This window comes from Perca fluviatilis, chromosome 2, assembly GCF_010015445.1.
Source record: "Perca fluviatilis chromosome 2, GENO_Pfluv_1.0, whole genome shotgun sequence".
Classification (NCBI taxonomy): domain Eukaryota; kingdom Metazoa; phylum Chordata; class Actinopteri; order Perciformes; family Percidae; genus Perca; species Perca fluviatilis.
This window is the reverse complement of record NC_053113.1, coordinates 2,162,781-2,175,369: the sequence shown is the minus strand read 5'-3', so window position 1 is coordinate 2,175,369 and position 12,589 is coordinate 2,162,781. Positions and strand designations below refer to the sequence as shown.

At 40.1% G+C, this 12,589-nt stretch overlaps 1 protein-coding gene and 1 pseudogene across 3 annotated transcripts in view; both read right to left on the bottom strand.

The window, feature by feature from the left end:
- LOC120571101 (zinc finger protein 664-like) overlaps positions 1-12,589 on the bottom strand; it is a 416,820-nt gene that overhangs the window by 365,809 nt on the left and 38,422 nt on the right. The gene's annotated exons all lie outside the window — the stretch shown is intronic.
- Positions 1-12,589, bottom strand: part of LOC120571657 — a 34,119-nt pseudogene that overhangs the window by 14,021 nt on the left and 7,509 nt on the right.

The following is a 12,589-nucleotide window of genomic DNA, read 5'->3' as shown; positions in this document are numbered from 1 at the left end:
GTTTCAGTATGATAAATGAACAGTTTGTGTGAGTGTCTGTGTGTGTGTTTGCGCCGATTTATGTTTTCCCCGTGGGTGCTCACGGGCGCATGCCTTTCAAAAAAAAAAAAGGAGTCAAAAATTGTTTGCATTTCAGAACCTTAGGAAATGAACAGCGGCCGACGCGAACACACACGCCTATTAACTCGAGAACAAAGCCGTAAAGTAGGACTTCAACTCAGGACAGCGCCACTTCTCACACATACAGATAGGATTGGAGATGAGAAGTTTAACTGACACGTAACCGCGATCAGCTTCGTGGGAAATTAAGAATCAATGCCACCGACCTAACCAATCACACTATGACCGACGCTCCACTTAGCACCAACTGCAATGTTTAATTTTAAATGAATGTAGCCTACTGGTAGTCTGGCACACATAGGGTGCTCAGTATTTTATTATTATGTATCGGCGCCTGTGTGTGTGTGTGTGAGACGGCCGGCCAGCGAGGTTGTTAAGCCTGTAAGCGCTTGTGGAGTTTAAGTTTAACTCCGAACATGTGTTGTGATATTTAAACAAATAATCCATCAACGGCGAAATAAAAGCCTCTTATTTACGAGACCGGTCTGAGAGACCTCTTAGAGCGGGGTCTCTGAGCAGGACTGTCTGAGCGACGAGCTAGCGGCCCCGGCAGGCGCTTGGCTGTTGCGTCACTTTATGGAGCTACTCAATTCCGAAAACTTTGAAGCAAATTGTCAATTCGGCAACGATTTACGCAAGACTGCCTATATTCGAAATCTAAAGAGTTCATTTCTCGCCTAAAACGTATTCAGAAGTGAATTTAGTGATGAATACAATGGCGAAAATTGTTAAAATTGTCCTGTTGCTGCTCTGTCTATGTACCGGAAAGCCAATGGTTGAGGCACGTGTGCATCACTTAAAAGTGTACCCTGGAAACACTTCCGTTGTGGTGTGGGCTATTTGCATGTGTTGTCTTATTAGTGCGTGCTGTGGTTTAGTTGCATGTGTTGTCTTATTAGTGCGTGTTGTGGTTTATTTGCATGTGTTGTCTTATTGCGTGCTGTTGTTTGGGTACATGTGTTGTCTTATTGCGCGCTTTATATGTGTTTAGTTGTTTTGTTGCATGCTGTGGTTTATTTGCATGTGTTGTCTTATTAGTGCGTGTTGTGGTTTATTTGCATGTGTTGTCTTATTAGTGCGTGCTGTGGTTTATTTGCATGTGTTGTCTTATTAGTGCGTGTTGAGGTTTAGTTGCATGTGTTGTCTTATTTGTGTTGTCTTATTAGTGCGTGCTGTGGTTTAGTTGCATGTGTTGTCTTATTGTTGCATGCTGTGGTTTATTTGCATGTGTTGTCTTATTAGTGCGTGTTGTGGTTTATTTGCATGTGTTGTCTTATTAGTGCGTGCTGTGGTTTATTTGCATGTGTTGTCTTATTAGTGCGTGCTGTGGTTTATTTGCATGTGTTGTCTTATTAGTGCGTGTTGAGGTTTAGTTGCATGTGTTGTCTTATTTGTGCGTGCTGTGGTTTAGTTGCATGTGTTGTCTTATTTGTGCGTGCTGTGGTTTAGTTGCATGTGTTGTCTTATTGTTGCGTGCTGTGGCCTCTCAGAGCCACCGTACTCCTCTCCTTCTGATTCCTCTGTAACTCACTGCTATATCAACCTCTCCTCTCGACCTCCCAGTAACAGCGACCAGTCAGATTTCAGCGACCAGTCACATTTCTACACAGCAGCTTATACCACCATTCAAAATTGTCTGGATGATCAGGATATGACTGATCCTCCTCCACACCTGTCACCTCCCTGTTGTTGTCAGACAGTTTTATCATCTGATGATTTATTAACAACTTCACTAGCAATAACTGAAAGAAAATCATTCAAACGTTCATTTCATATTCAGATGTGAGTGATGTTTAACAATCCAGTTCTAACAACATGAACAGTTAGTGAACATGAGAGTCAACATGTCAACAATGTTCAGCTCGTGGAACAACAATCAAACTTTTTTATGGATCATTTCCCTCCAAAACTAACGGGGGTTTCCACGGACTCTTAAGTATTAAATGTTGATAAATCAAACAAACAAAAATGTAAAAGTGTTAAAACCCATTTTGCATGGTAATACATTGTTTTGTTTTTAAAATGTATATCCCTCCAAAAAGGTTGGACTAAAGGATGTAATCAATGCGTGGGCTCGTCGTGAGGTTCTGTCTAGTTTATTTATCCTGTTAGATTGGACATTTTCTGAAGAGAACAACCGTCAGCACGCTCACTGCCCCCCCCCCGACAGACTGCTGCTTGAATCACCTTTAATGGACGGTGATGAAGCTGTGGCCTCCAGTGATGTTGATAAGTTTAAAATTTAGTGAGATAGGGCTCTGGGATACGGCTGCACAATTAATTGCACTTTTTTTTCTTTGCACTTTTCAAATGGAAATAAAAAAACACAGACATATCTGTAGAAAGTCTTTTTACTTAATTTTTTTCTGTAGTAAGCTGACAGATGTGGCTAATGCCCTGTGTCGTCACCTGTCAGATGTGTTTATCATTTTACAGATGTATGACTTGGATGATAAAAAACCCTCCATTCTAGCCTCTGTAACTCTGTGGCAGTAAGGCCTAGAATCACCCTGACACTTGTAACAAAAACTTGAGTGTTTCCTTTCCAATGATATCAGGGACACCACAGAGTGTCAAAGTATATGGGAGCTGTACCACTTTTAATTTGGGTATGACGTTTAGACCAAAAAGCATGGAATGGACGCCCAGATAGCTCAGTTGATAGAGCGGGCGCCCTGTATAGAGGATTGCTCCTCGACGCAGCGGTCGCGGGTTCGACTCCGACCTGTGGCCCTTTGCTGCATGTCATCCCCCCCCCCTCTCTCCCCCTTTCACGTCTTCAGCTGTCCTGTTGATTAAAGGCCTAAAAAATAATCTTTAAAAAAAAAGCATGGAATTTCAAGCATTTCTTCAGCCACTTCTTTCTAGAACAGTCGAGAACCCTTTTTCAGTTGTGTAAGCACATACTATAATCTATCTGTAATTATAAATTGATCTCAGCTGGTATTCTGTCTGGAATGGAGTGGAATGGACATTTCTAAGTGACCCAAAACTTTTGACCGGTAGTGTATGTAAGGAAATAACATGGGCACAGGCTAATTATTGCTAACTAAAATGCTAGTTAATATCAGTAATTAAACTTGAACCGCTAATGTAAATCGAAACTGCCTGCAAGCTTCTCCTGACTATACGGTAATTCCTCTACTGTGTGACAGAAAGTCACAGAGTGCACAATCATTAGCCTATTTTTACAAAAACGTCTGCTACGGAGAAATAACGTGAGATACAAGGTAATGAAGCCTTTTATACATTGTCATGGTTCTTTAGAAATAAACAATAGACAGTCTTTAAATGCTTCAGATGTAAAGTTATTCACTGTCAAAGTGAAGCCAAAATGAATGGGAGTCAATGGAATGTTAATGGTAGGTCATGGCTTGTTAGCCTAAGAATTTCCCCATAGGAGGTATGCTTACCGGATGCTCGTTTACCCCTTTGGTTCCTCCAAGTCCATTTACTCAAATACTGTACTTTACTTAAGTATTTTCCCCACTACATCTCAGAGGGAAATTTTATACTTTTTACTCAGCTACATTTATCTGACAGCTTTCTACTGATTCAGGAGCATTCACAAGTATTGTTCCAATTCTTTATTCTTCAACTATATTTGGACGCCTCTAACTTCTGCAGACTTTCATCTACAAAAAACATTCAAATATCAAAATACTCAGCTTTTAAGCACATGATGGATGGGTCAACTGGTTTTCTGCTATTATACTTTTTAAAATAATTTCACATTTTATTTTACATTAAAAGTCAATAGAGCAATCTTCAAATCCTCTTCAGGCATCTTTATTTTTGGAATGATACTCCTCCCACATAATTTTAACTACAGACATCATTCAAACTTTAAACTGTTCACAAAACATTTATCTATTACAGTTGTATTCAGCTTCATGATATATTTTTGTCTGTCTGCCTGCCTGCCTGCCTGCCTGCCTTTCTATCTACCTGTGGTCAAACCTTATAATGTTCCACATCTATCATTCATTAAGAATCTTCTTACAACTTGTAAATTCTATTTGTACTTTTTGGAAAAATACTGAATTGAAATCCATTCAAATTAAAGCCAACAATTCAGTTCAGCTTTTACAAAAACTTTCATACGTTAGTATTATTCATCTTTTTAAAGACATTCATATTCATTATAACAGTTTGCTAATTTTTTGCACAATTTCACCTTCTTCTTACACATTGAAGCCTGCAATTCAGTGTAGGGACAGCTTTTCAGAAAACCTTTAAATATTCCACTTTTGTATCATACATGTTTGGTGTTATTTAATATGTTAATGAAATTTAAACTATTTCAACTTTTCCAACTATTCTTACTGCTTCCCCTTCTTTCACATTAAAGCCAACAATCTAGTTAAACTTTAAGAATTTAGCTTTTCAGCATTAACAAGCATTTTTTGCAAGAAATGTATTTTCTAGTTATTTTTCAGATTATTTTTTTTCCCTTCCTGTCCAATAAAAAAACATGTATCTCCAGATGTGTGTTGTTGAATGTTTGTGATAAACTGAAGTATGATGTCATAAGAGTGTCATAAAAAAGAATAAACCTGTAAAATAAGAAGAAACTAAATGTCAAAGTTCAATTCAATTCAGTTTATTTAAGAAGAGGACAGATCAAATTAATAAAACAAATGATTATACATGGGTTAAAAATCTCAGAATTAGCCATATGTATATGTATGTATGTATGTATGTATGTATGTATGTATGTGTATATATATATATATATATATATTTTTTTTTTTAATTTATATATGTGTGTGTGTATTATTAATCACTTAAATAAAAAACATACATAACACGGCATTAGCTCAATTCAGTATCAGGACAGACTTAACTTCCTGTTAGCTTAAAAGAAGGACTAATGCTACCTTTTGTGATACTAAATTCAACACTTTAGTAATAGTATAATATTGTAAAACACATTTTAAATCCGTGAAATGTTATTCCATGTTGCTTAGTTTAGCATTTCTTTCACACAAACATCCAAAAGCAGTACAACTATCTTTTCTGAGTCTTTAAGATCAGTTGTCTGTCCCAAGATGGCGGCGGCACAGACGCAGTTTAAACACATTAACTGTTCAAGTCACTTTTTAAGCAGCAGCCATGTTCTGATCAAAGCTTTTTTCATCTTAAGTGACAATAAACTGAATATTTCAACAACTGGACATCACCTTAGTAAACAGTGATGGGGATTTTTGAAATTTGTATTTACAAGGTGATGAATTAAGAACAACAAATACTTCTTCGTTGCAGCATTAGTTAAAAAGCGCTAGCAGTTGAACCCTGAATATTTTATTACAGGAAAACAAACTAATTTTGAGTGGAATAAATCCCTTCAAATGGAGGGAGTGTAATGTGTAGTCCTAGCCAGCATAACGTACATGCTGTTCAGAAGATAAAGTTACTGCTGGTCAGCCTTCAATGTGGAGAGAAGATCAGAAAATAACAACACAGCTATCAGGGCATGAGGAGGAGGCAGGAGGAAACAGCTTGGCTCTGAAACATGTTCACAACGAGGCAGAGTGAACGCGCTGGTGAGATTTAAGGTGATCACTGTAAGAAAATGTTTTCCCACATTGTTCACACCAGTAAGGCTTCTCTCCAGTGTGAACGCGCTGGTGTCTTTTAAGGCTACTACTGTGAGAAAAAGTTTTCCCACATAGATCACAGCTGTACGGCTTCTCTCCAGTGTGAATGCGCTGGTGTTTTTTAAGGTCACTACTCTGACAAAAAGTTTTCCCACATTGTTCACACCAGTACAACTTCTCTCCAGTGTGAACTCGCTGGTGAGTTTTAAGGTGACTGCTCTGAGAAAAGGTGTTACCACATTGATCACAGCTGTATGGCTTCTCTCCAGTGTGAACGCGCTGGTGTCTTTTAAGGTGGCCACTCTCAGAAAAAGTTTTCCCACATTGTTCACACCAGTACGGCTTCTCTCCAGTGTGAATGCGCTGGTGAGATTTAAGGTGACTACTTTCAGAAAAGGTTTTACCACATTGATCACAGCTGTAAGGCTTCTCTCCAGTGTGAAATCTCTGATGAATATTTAAATATCCAGATGTTGTGAAGGATTTGTCACAATGTTCACAGTGGTGAGGTTTGGGTCCCTCTCCTCCTCTTCGTTTCTATAGCAACAGACAGAGAGAGAGAGACTGAGTGAACAACCTTCTTAAACCCTGGACTTGCTCTCACTCACAATTTTCACTCTTCATACAATAATTTATGACAAAATGAAGGAAAATATGTGCCGGTTGCAGACATGTTATTATGGAAGCAAATGTACTTTTCATAACTTTTATAAGTTCAGAAATATTCTAAATTTTTCAGGCAAATTTCCCCATTCAAATGAATGGCAATTTAAAAACCAAAACATTTGCTCACTCTCTTCAGTTTTACTTTCAGTTAGAAACTCCATGGTTACTTTAAAATAACACAAACCTTTCATACATTCTGGGTATTTTTCATCCTTTAAATCTCATTCAAACCTTTTGAAATTCATACATTAATTTGATGCCAAAATAAAGGTAAAGTTCTTCTGGTTGCAGATATGTTACTATGGAAGCCATCAGGCTGTTCTCAGTGTTTCCCACAGGTTGAGAATTTACTGGTGGTGGTGTGTGGCGCAGGATGTGGAGCGGTGCGTGATGGCTAGGTTTAGTAATAATGGGCTCAGTTAAATATCAGTCAAAAGAAGGTGAAAACAATGACTACACAACATTATCAGATCATTTAGAAAGAAAAAAACTATTTACATATTAAACAAATTAGAATAAAAGATGAAACAGATACAGATGAAAATATTGCAAAACTATCTGACACATTGAATATAATAATGATATAACTTGTGATAAATTAACAGATATTAAAATGTAGCCTACTCAGTTCTGCTGCTTTCAGTATTTTGCTAAAACTGACTTACAGTGTAGGCTACTTCTACAGTAGCAGAGGAAGACATTACTACTATATTTACCTGACAGAAAACATTGCAGATTCAGAATGTAATCACAAAATATCACAATGACAATGTGGAGTACTCAGACATTAGCCTCATGGACTCATGGCAGTGCGCTACCCATCTGGCCCGTTATGAGAGCACAAATGTGTGTTCATCAACCACCAGGACCGGACTCTGTCTGTGTCTGTGTGTGTGTGTATGTGTGTGAACAAAGAGAGAGAGACGTGTTGTCTCATGTCGGATCATTAAGGAATTTAACATTTCAGCAGACGTGTTCATTTCCATACAGGTTTTAGTGGCTTGACGGTTAACGGTGAAGTAGGGGATTTGATTCACGGGGGTATTTTGGCGACTCAATTAAGCCGACCCAGGGTGAGTCTGATGAAAACTGATGTATCTGCCCGGTTCAACTCTGAAGGAATAATCTCAGAGACTATGTTATGTTCTGCCGGCTCACAGCAATTTAATACAATAGCAGGAAAAAAGTCCCCCTGCTGTTCTAAAGCATTCTGCATGTGGCGTCTGCTGATGTGCAGGTTACCTTCCCCCCCAAACACAGACACACATACTGTATATACAAATACATCTCGCTTTATAAGATAGATAGCCTGCCTATAAGTGACATCACGCTCTATCTGCCACTTGTTGTCTGTGGTTATGCTTTGCATGTGTTGATTCTGAAACGTCCTTAAATTCAGGAATTGTCGTTTGTTTATTCAAAGTCGAAGACAGTCCAGAGTACTGCACATTTTGTCTCTGGTCCTCAGGGTTAGTTGAGTGGCCAGCACCTAGAGAGACAAAAGCCAATGTGTGCTTCTTTTACATATATGTTTAACAATATCTTTTGCATTTCTAATCTAAACAACGTCAAACTGCACTTACTAGTGCCCATAGCAAGACACCTGTCAAGTTCAAAATCCATCGGACTAACGGTTCAAGATATATGCGCATAGCACCCACCCACACACCCACACACTGCCAATGTTAACGGTTCAGCAGATAAAATACCCATAATACTATACTCCATACAGAAAATGACAAAATGTTAATGTCAACACTGTTTCCTCCTAACTTATGTTAACTCACATAAGACTAGGAATATCTAAAGTAAATTCTTGTTCATTTTGTTTGTTAGATCATTCAGGGCTCGAGAGTGCGACCAAAATTTGTAAGGGTGCGACTAAGATTTTTCCTAGGTCGCACCGGTGCACCCAACGTCCTCGCATCCGCTGCCTCTCCACTAACGGAGCGATGTTGTTTATATCGATGTGGTTTAATGTTGCGTTACATGACCCACTCCTTCTGGAAAGCCGTGCCTGTGTTTGGATTTGGATCTCTCCTCCGCGCAGCCCCCCCCCATTCACTCACACACCGGCCGGCTCACCTGCAACATGGAGAGACAGCGCCGCTGGTCCAAACTCCCGACATTTGTCTACAGTTTTAATTGTTATTAACACAGCTGTATATTGTTAAGTATGAGAGGGAAACCTGTATTGGTACCAGTGTTTCCGCTGGTAACTCTGTTACTGCCGTATGACTATTTTAGAAAAATAAATTAATTAAAAAGTCCACATGGGATTTGTTTTAATGCGCTGGATTTAACCATACTGTCTATAGATTTAACCAATCATCGAACTTCCACCAACCAATGAAACGAGTTCCACCAACCTTCTGCAGCGCATGTTCAAGGAAGACGCCGGCAGCGGTAAGACAGGGCTTGCTAGTCATTAGATGCTAGTCACAAAGCTTCGGTCCGTGCACTCTGTAATACGAGTACGTTACCGGCAACGACCACTACCGTTAAGACTGCGACTGTTCCTTTACTGACCGACCGTGATACAAACAATACGTGTGTACGTTCATAGCGGATCATGATTTGTAAAAGCTATCTGAAGCCCAAACTGCCTTGATAAAGCTGTCTGTTTGGAATCAGCATGGCAGGTATTTAAACATAACGGCCTTGTCCCAGAGTTTAGACTTCTAGCTATATGAAAAGATAAACAATGCCACATTTTTAATAAATGTAAATAAAGCAGCTAATATCAGCATGGACAAAATCATGAATGTACTAATTTGCTTTTTTGATGATGACCTGGCCAAAGCAGTACATTTTAGTTTTCACAATGATTCATTGTAGGATTATGATATTATTGCAATACGTAAATCCACATTGACTCTTTATTTAATCTATGGTTGGAAGAAGTACAAATGTATCCAAAACTTTTTAGTCTTTAAAAATTATTACTTTTATTATTGTGTAATGTCAGAAGGACTTTAACTGTTTTGCCAGTCAAATTAACTTTAATGAGTGCATATTGAAATATTACACTGTTGGTTGGCAAAAAATGCATCTCAAAATGCATCAGATTGATGCTTTAAAATATGGAATATTTAAAATTTTCTTCTGGGGGGGCATGCCCCCGGACCCACCTAGAGGGGTAATATCCTTCTCACCTTTTTCACCCCTGACCCGTTTTCATGCCTGTCATATAGGAAAGGGCTGCAGGTCGGAGTCAAACCTCTATATTTACCAACTGAGCTATCCGGGCGTCCTCTCTCTCTTTTAATCAGTCGGTTATTGTTGTGAAAGCTTATGAAGGAGCTTTCTCAGGCTATTTATTTTAGATAACTTTCATTTACATGTGTTGCAGCTGTATATTTTCAAACTGGTAAAGAAAAAGTTAGTGTGGAGCCCTGTCATTGTTCATTTTCATCATTGTTCAAGTGTATTAATCCGTGTTTTGGCGGTCCTAAACATAACCTACTGTTCTGTACTATACATTTCCTGTTGCACTCATTAAGTTCTCATCTGAGCAGATTTCTGTCGTTCAAACAACTCTGTGTTGTAGTATAAAACTTTTACAGCCAATTTAATAAAATTAAGAGTTTTATTCGGGCTCAGGTCCATGAATAGAGTTAAAGGGATACTTCACCGATTTAGCATTCAGCTTTGTATCAGTAGAAACCCTATAGTATTTCTGAATGACCGTGCTTCCCTCCCTCATGTCCCCCTGAGACGAGAGATTTCTGCATTTGGGGCCTGGAAAATAATCTTCCGATGACGTAAAATGACGATTTTTGCGTCATCGGAAGATTTTTGGGCCAGAGGCAAGGACTACAACCAGTAGTAGGATCTACTTCCGCATTTTTTCAACACGCCCACAGGGGGTTGGACTGCCGAGTCTGGCCGAGGTATTCCGAATGAAAACGACTGTCAGCCATCTTGAAGCTTCGCTAAACAGGCTCTCGGTTTTCAGCAGAAAACACTTACAACAATTATCTGCATTCAAACTACCGGACGTGTGTACCACCGGGATACATCGGTACAGATCGAAGAATATGCAGGAAACGTTATTACAGACGGAATACTCGGCACACTACGTGACTCCCAAGGTGAGTTCAGAGACTGCTGTGTTTTTGTTTTTGTGGAAACATGCCTGAACAACAGTGTACCGGCACCGGGACTATCCAGCTACCAGGCTGCTCTCGCCGGCCCGTGGAGGTGGGCTGTGTTAAACGGACTGGTGAAGAAATAAAATCCAACTAGCTGCTAACTGCTGGTGGAGCTTGTGACTGTAAAATGCCGACCATTCATCATTCCACGCTAATTCACGGCTGTGTTTATACTCTGTGTTTAGCTACACCAATGCTAGCATGCGTTAGCTGAACTTTACGGATCCTGCTTGCAAGTATCCGCTCATTCAGACCACAAACTGGACTACATCCAACTTCAACGAAACTCCCAAAGTGAGTTCAGAGACTGCTGTGTTTTTGTTGTTGTGGAAACATGCCTGAATAGTGTACTGGACTGTCCAGCTACCAGGCCTGCTAGCCCTCTGAGCTAGAGATGCTCTGTCGCCGGGTAAAAGAGGTGGGCTGTGTTAACACCGAGTGGTGCAGAAATGTGGTGATTTGTATCCATTTAACTGCTAACTGCTGGTGGAGTTTGTGACTGTTAAATGCCGACTATTCTACGTTGCACGCTAATTCACGGCTGTGTTTATGCTCGGTGTTTACAGCCCACCAAGCGCTAATGCTAGTATGTGTTAGCTGAACTTTACGGAGCCTATAAAGTGTGTGTACTAAATGTAGCCTGTTTCATATGTCGTTTTTTTATAATGTTTTTATATATTTTAAATGTGTAACACCACTTGAGTCACGATGAAACGTTGTTTCGTGTATATGGTTGAAATGACAATAAAACACGCTTGAGTTGAGTTGAATGCCTCTGTCGGTCTGTCAAGCGGTAGGCGTGGCTTGGGAGTGGACTCAAAGCAACGAAGCAGGTGCATTCTGGGATTTGTTGTTTTTCATCCATATAAGACCAAAACACATTTTCTGGCTTTTCTCGGCCTAGAAGGCACCAATTTAATTTTTTTTCTTCACATTTCTACTACATAAGTGACCCAATTTAAAGATATATTCAGCTTTCCAGCGGTGAAATATTCCTTTAATGGATACAGGCACGGAGAACTGAAGGCTCGGTTAGCAACCATTAGCTCCGATTAGCAGTTAGCGCCGTTTAGCTAGCTCAGTTATAAAGACATGAAGCGGAGGAGCCTGCCGCGGAGAGGGGTAACAACCAGACTCTGATAATGACGTTCAGGGAGCTTTCACAGCAACGTGGCCTTGTTGTTTCTACGGTTTTATTACTACAGTTAATCCCATTGCAAGACCACCAGCAGCATACTACTACTAACGTAACGATAGCCTCTCTGAGCAAGCGCAACGTTGACGCTGTCATGCATTATACAGTAAATCCAGGATAACCGATAAAGTGAGGTTTGACCTAGGCTGATCAGAGCATCGTGGTGTTCTGTGTTTCACGACGGCAAAGCCAGGCTGAGGAGGAGAGACTAGGTCGAGTCAGGCTGAGGAGGAGAGACTAGGTCGAATCAGACTGAGGAGGACAGACTAGGGGTGCACCGATCCGATATTGGGATCGGATATCGGCGCCGATATTGAAAAATTTGCTGGATTGGGGATCGGAAAAATGAACAGAGCCACGGCCGATCATAGCATATAACAATTTGAGACAAACAGTTTCTAACACTAATAATTTTACCAAATGGCATGCTGGGTAACATTACAGCTGCTAGCCTAGCTAGCCAGGTAGCATTTACAGTCTGTTAAGCTGGGAGAGGCTCCGGTCGCTACTGCACATTCAAGAACCGAGAAGAAAGTTAGCAAGAGGATGAAGAAAGAGCGGAGATACACCAGAACAACGTATGCTCAAGAGAGGATCCATCTGTTGTTCCCAAGTTTTTTGTTTCTAAAAAATCGGACATAATTTAGCCACTTTTGTTGGCAGTCATGCTAACGTTACTCGGCCGAGCTAACGTTAATCGGCTGTGCTAACGTTACTCAGCCGTGCTAACGTTACTCGGCCGTGCTAACGTTACTGTGCTAACGTTAAAGACATGTCACTTCAAGCATGCAGCGGAGCAACATTATGAACGCAATCCACCTCCGGTCCCGCCACAGACCACTGAGAAAGACGGG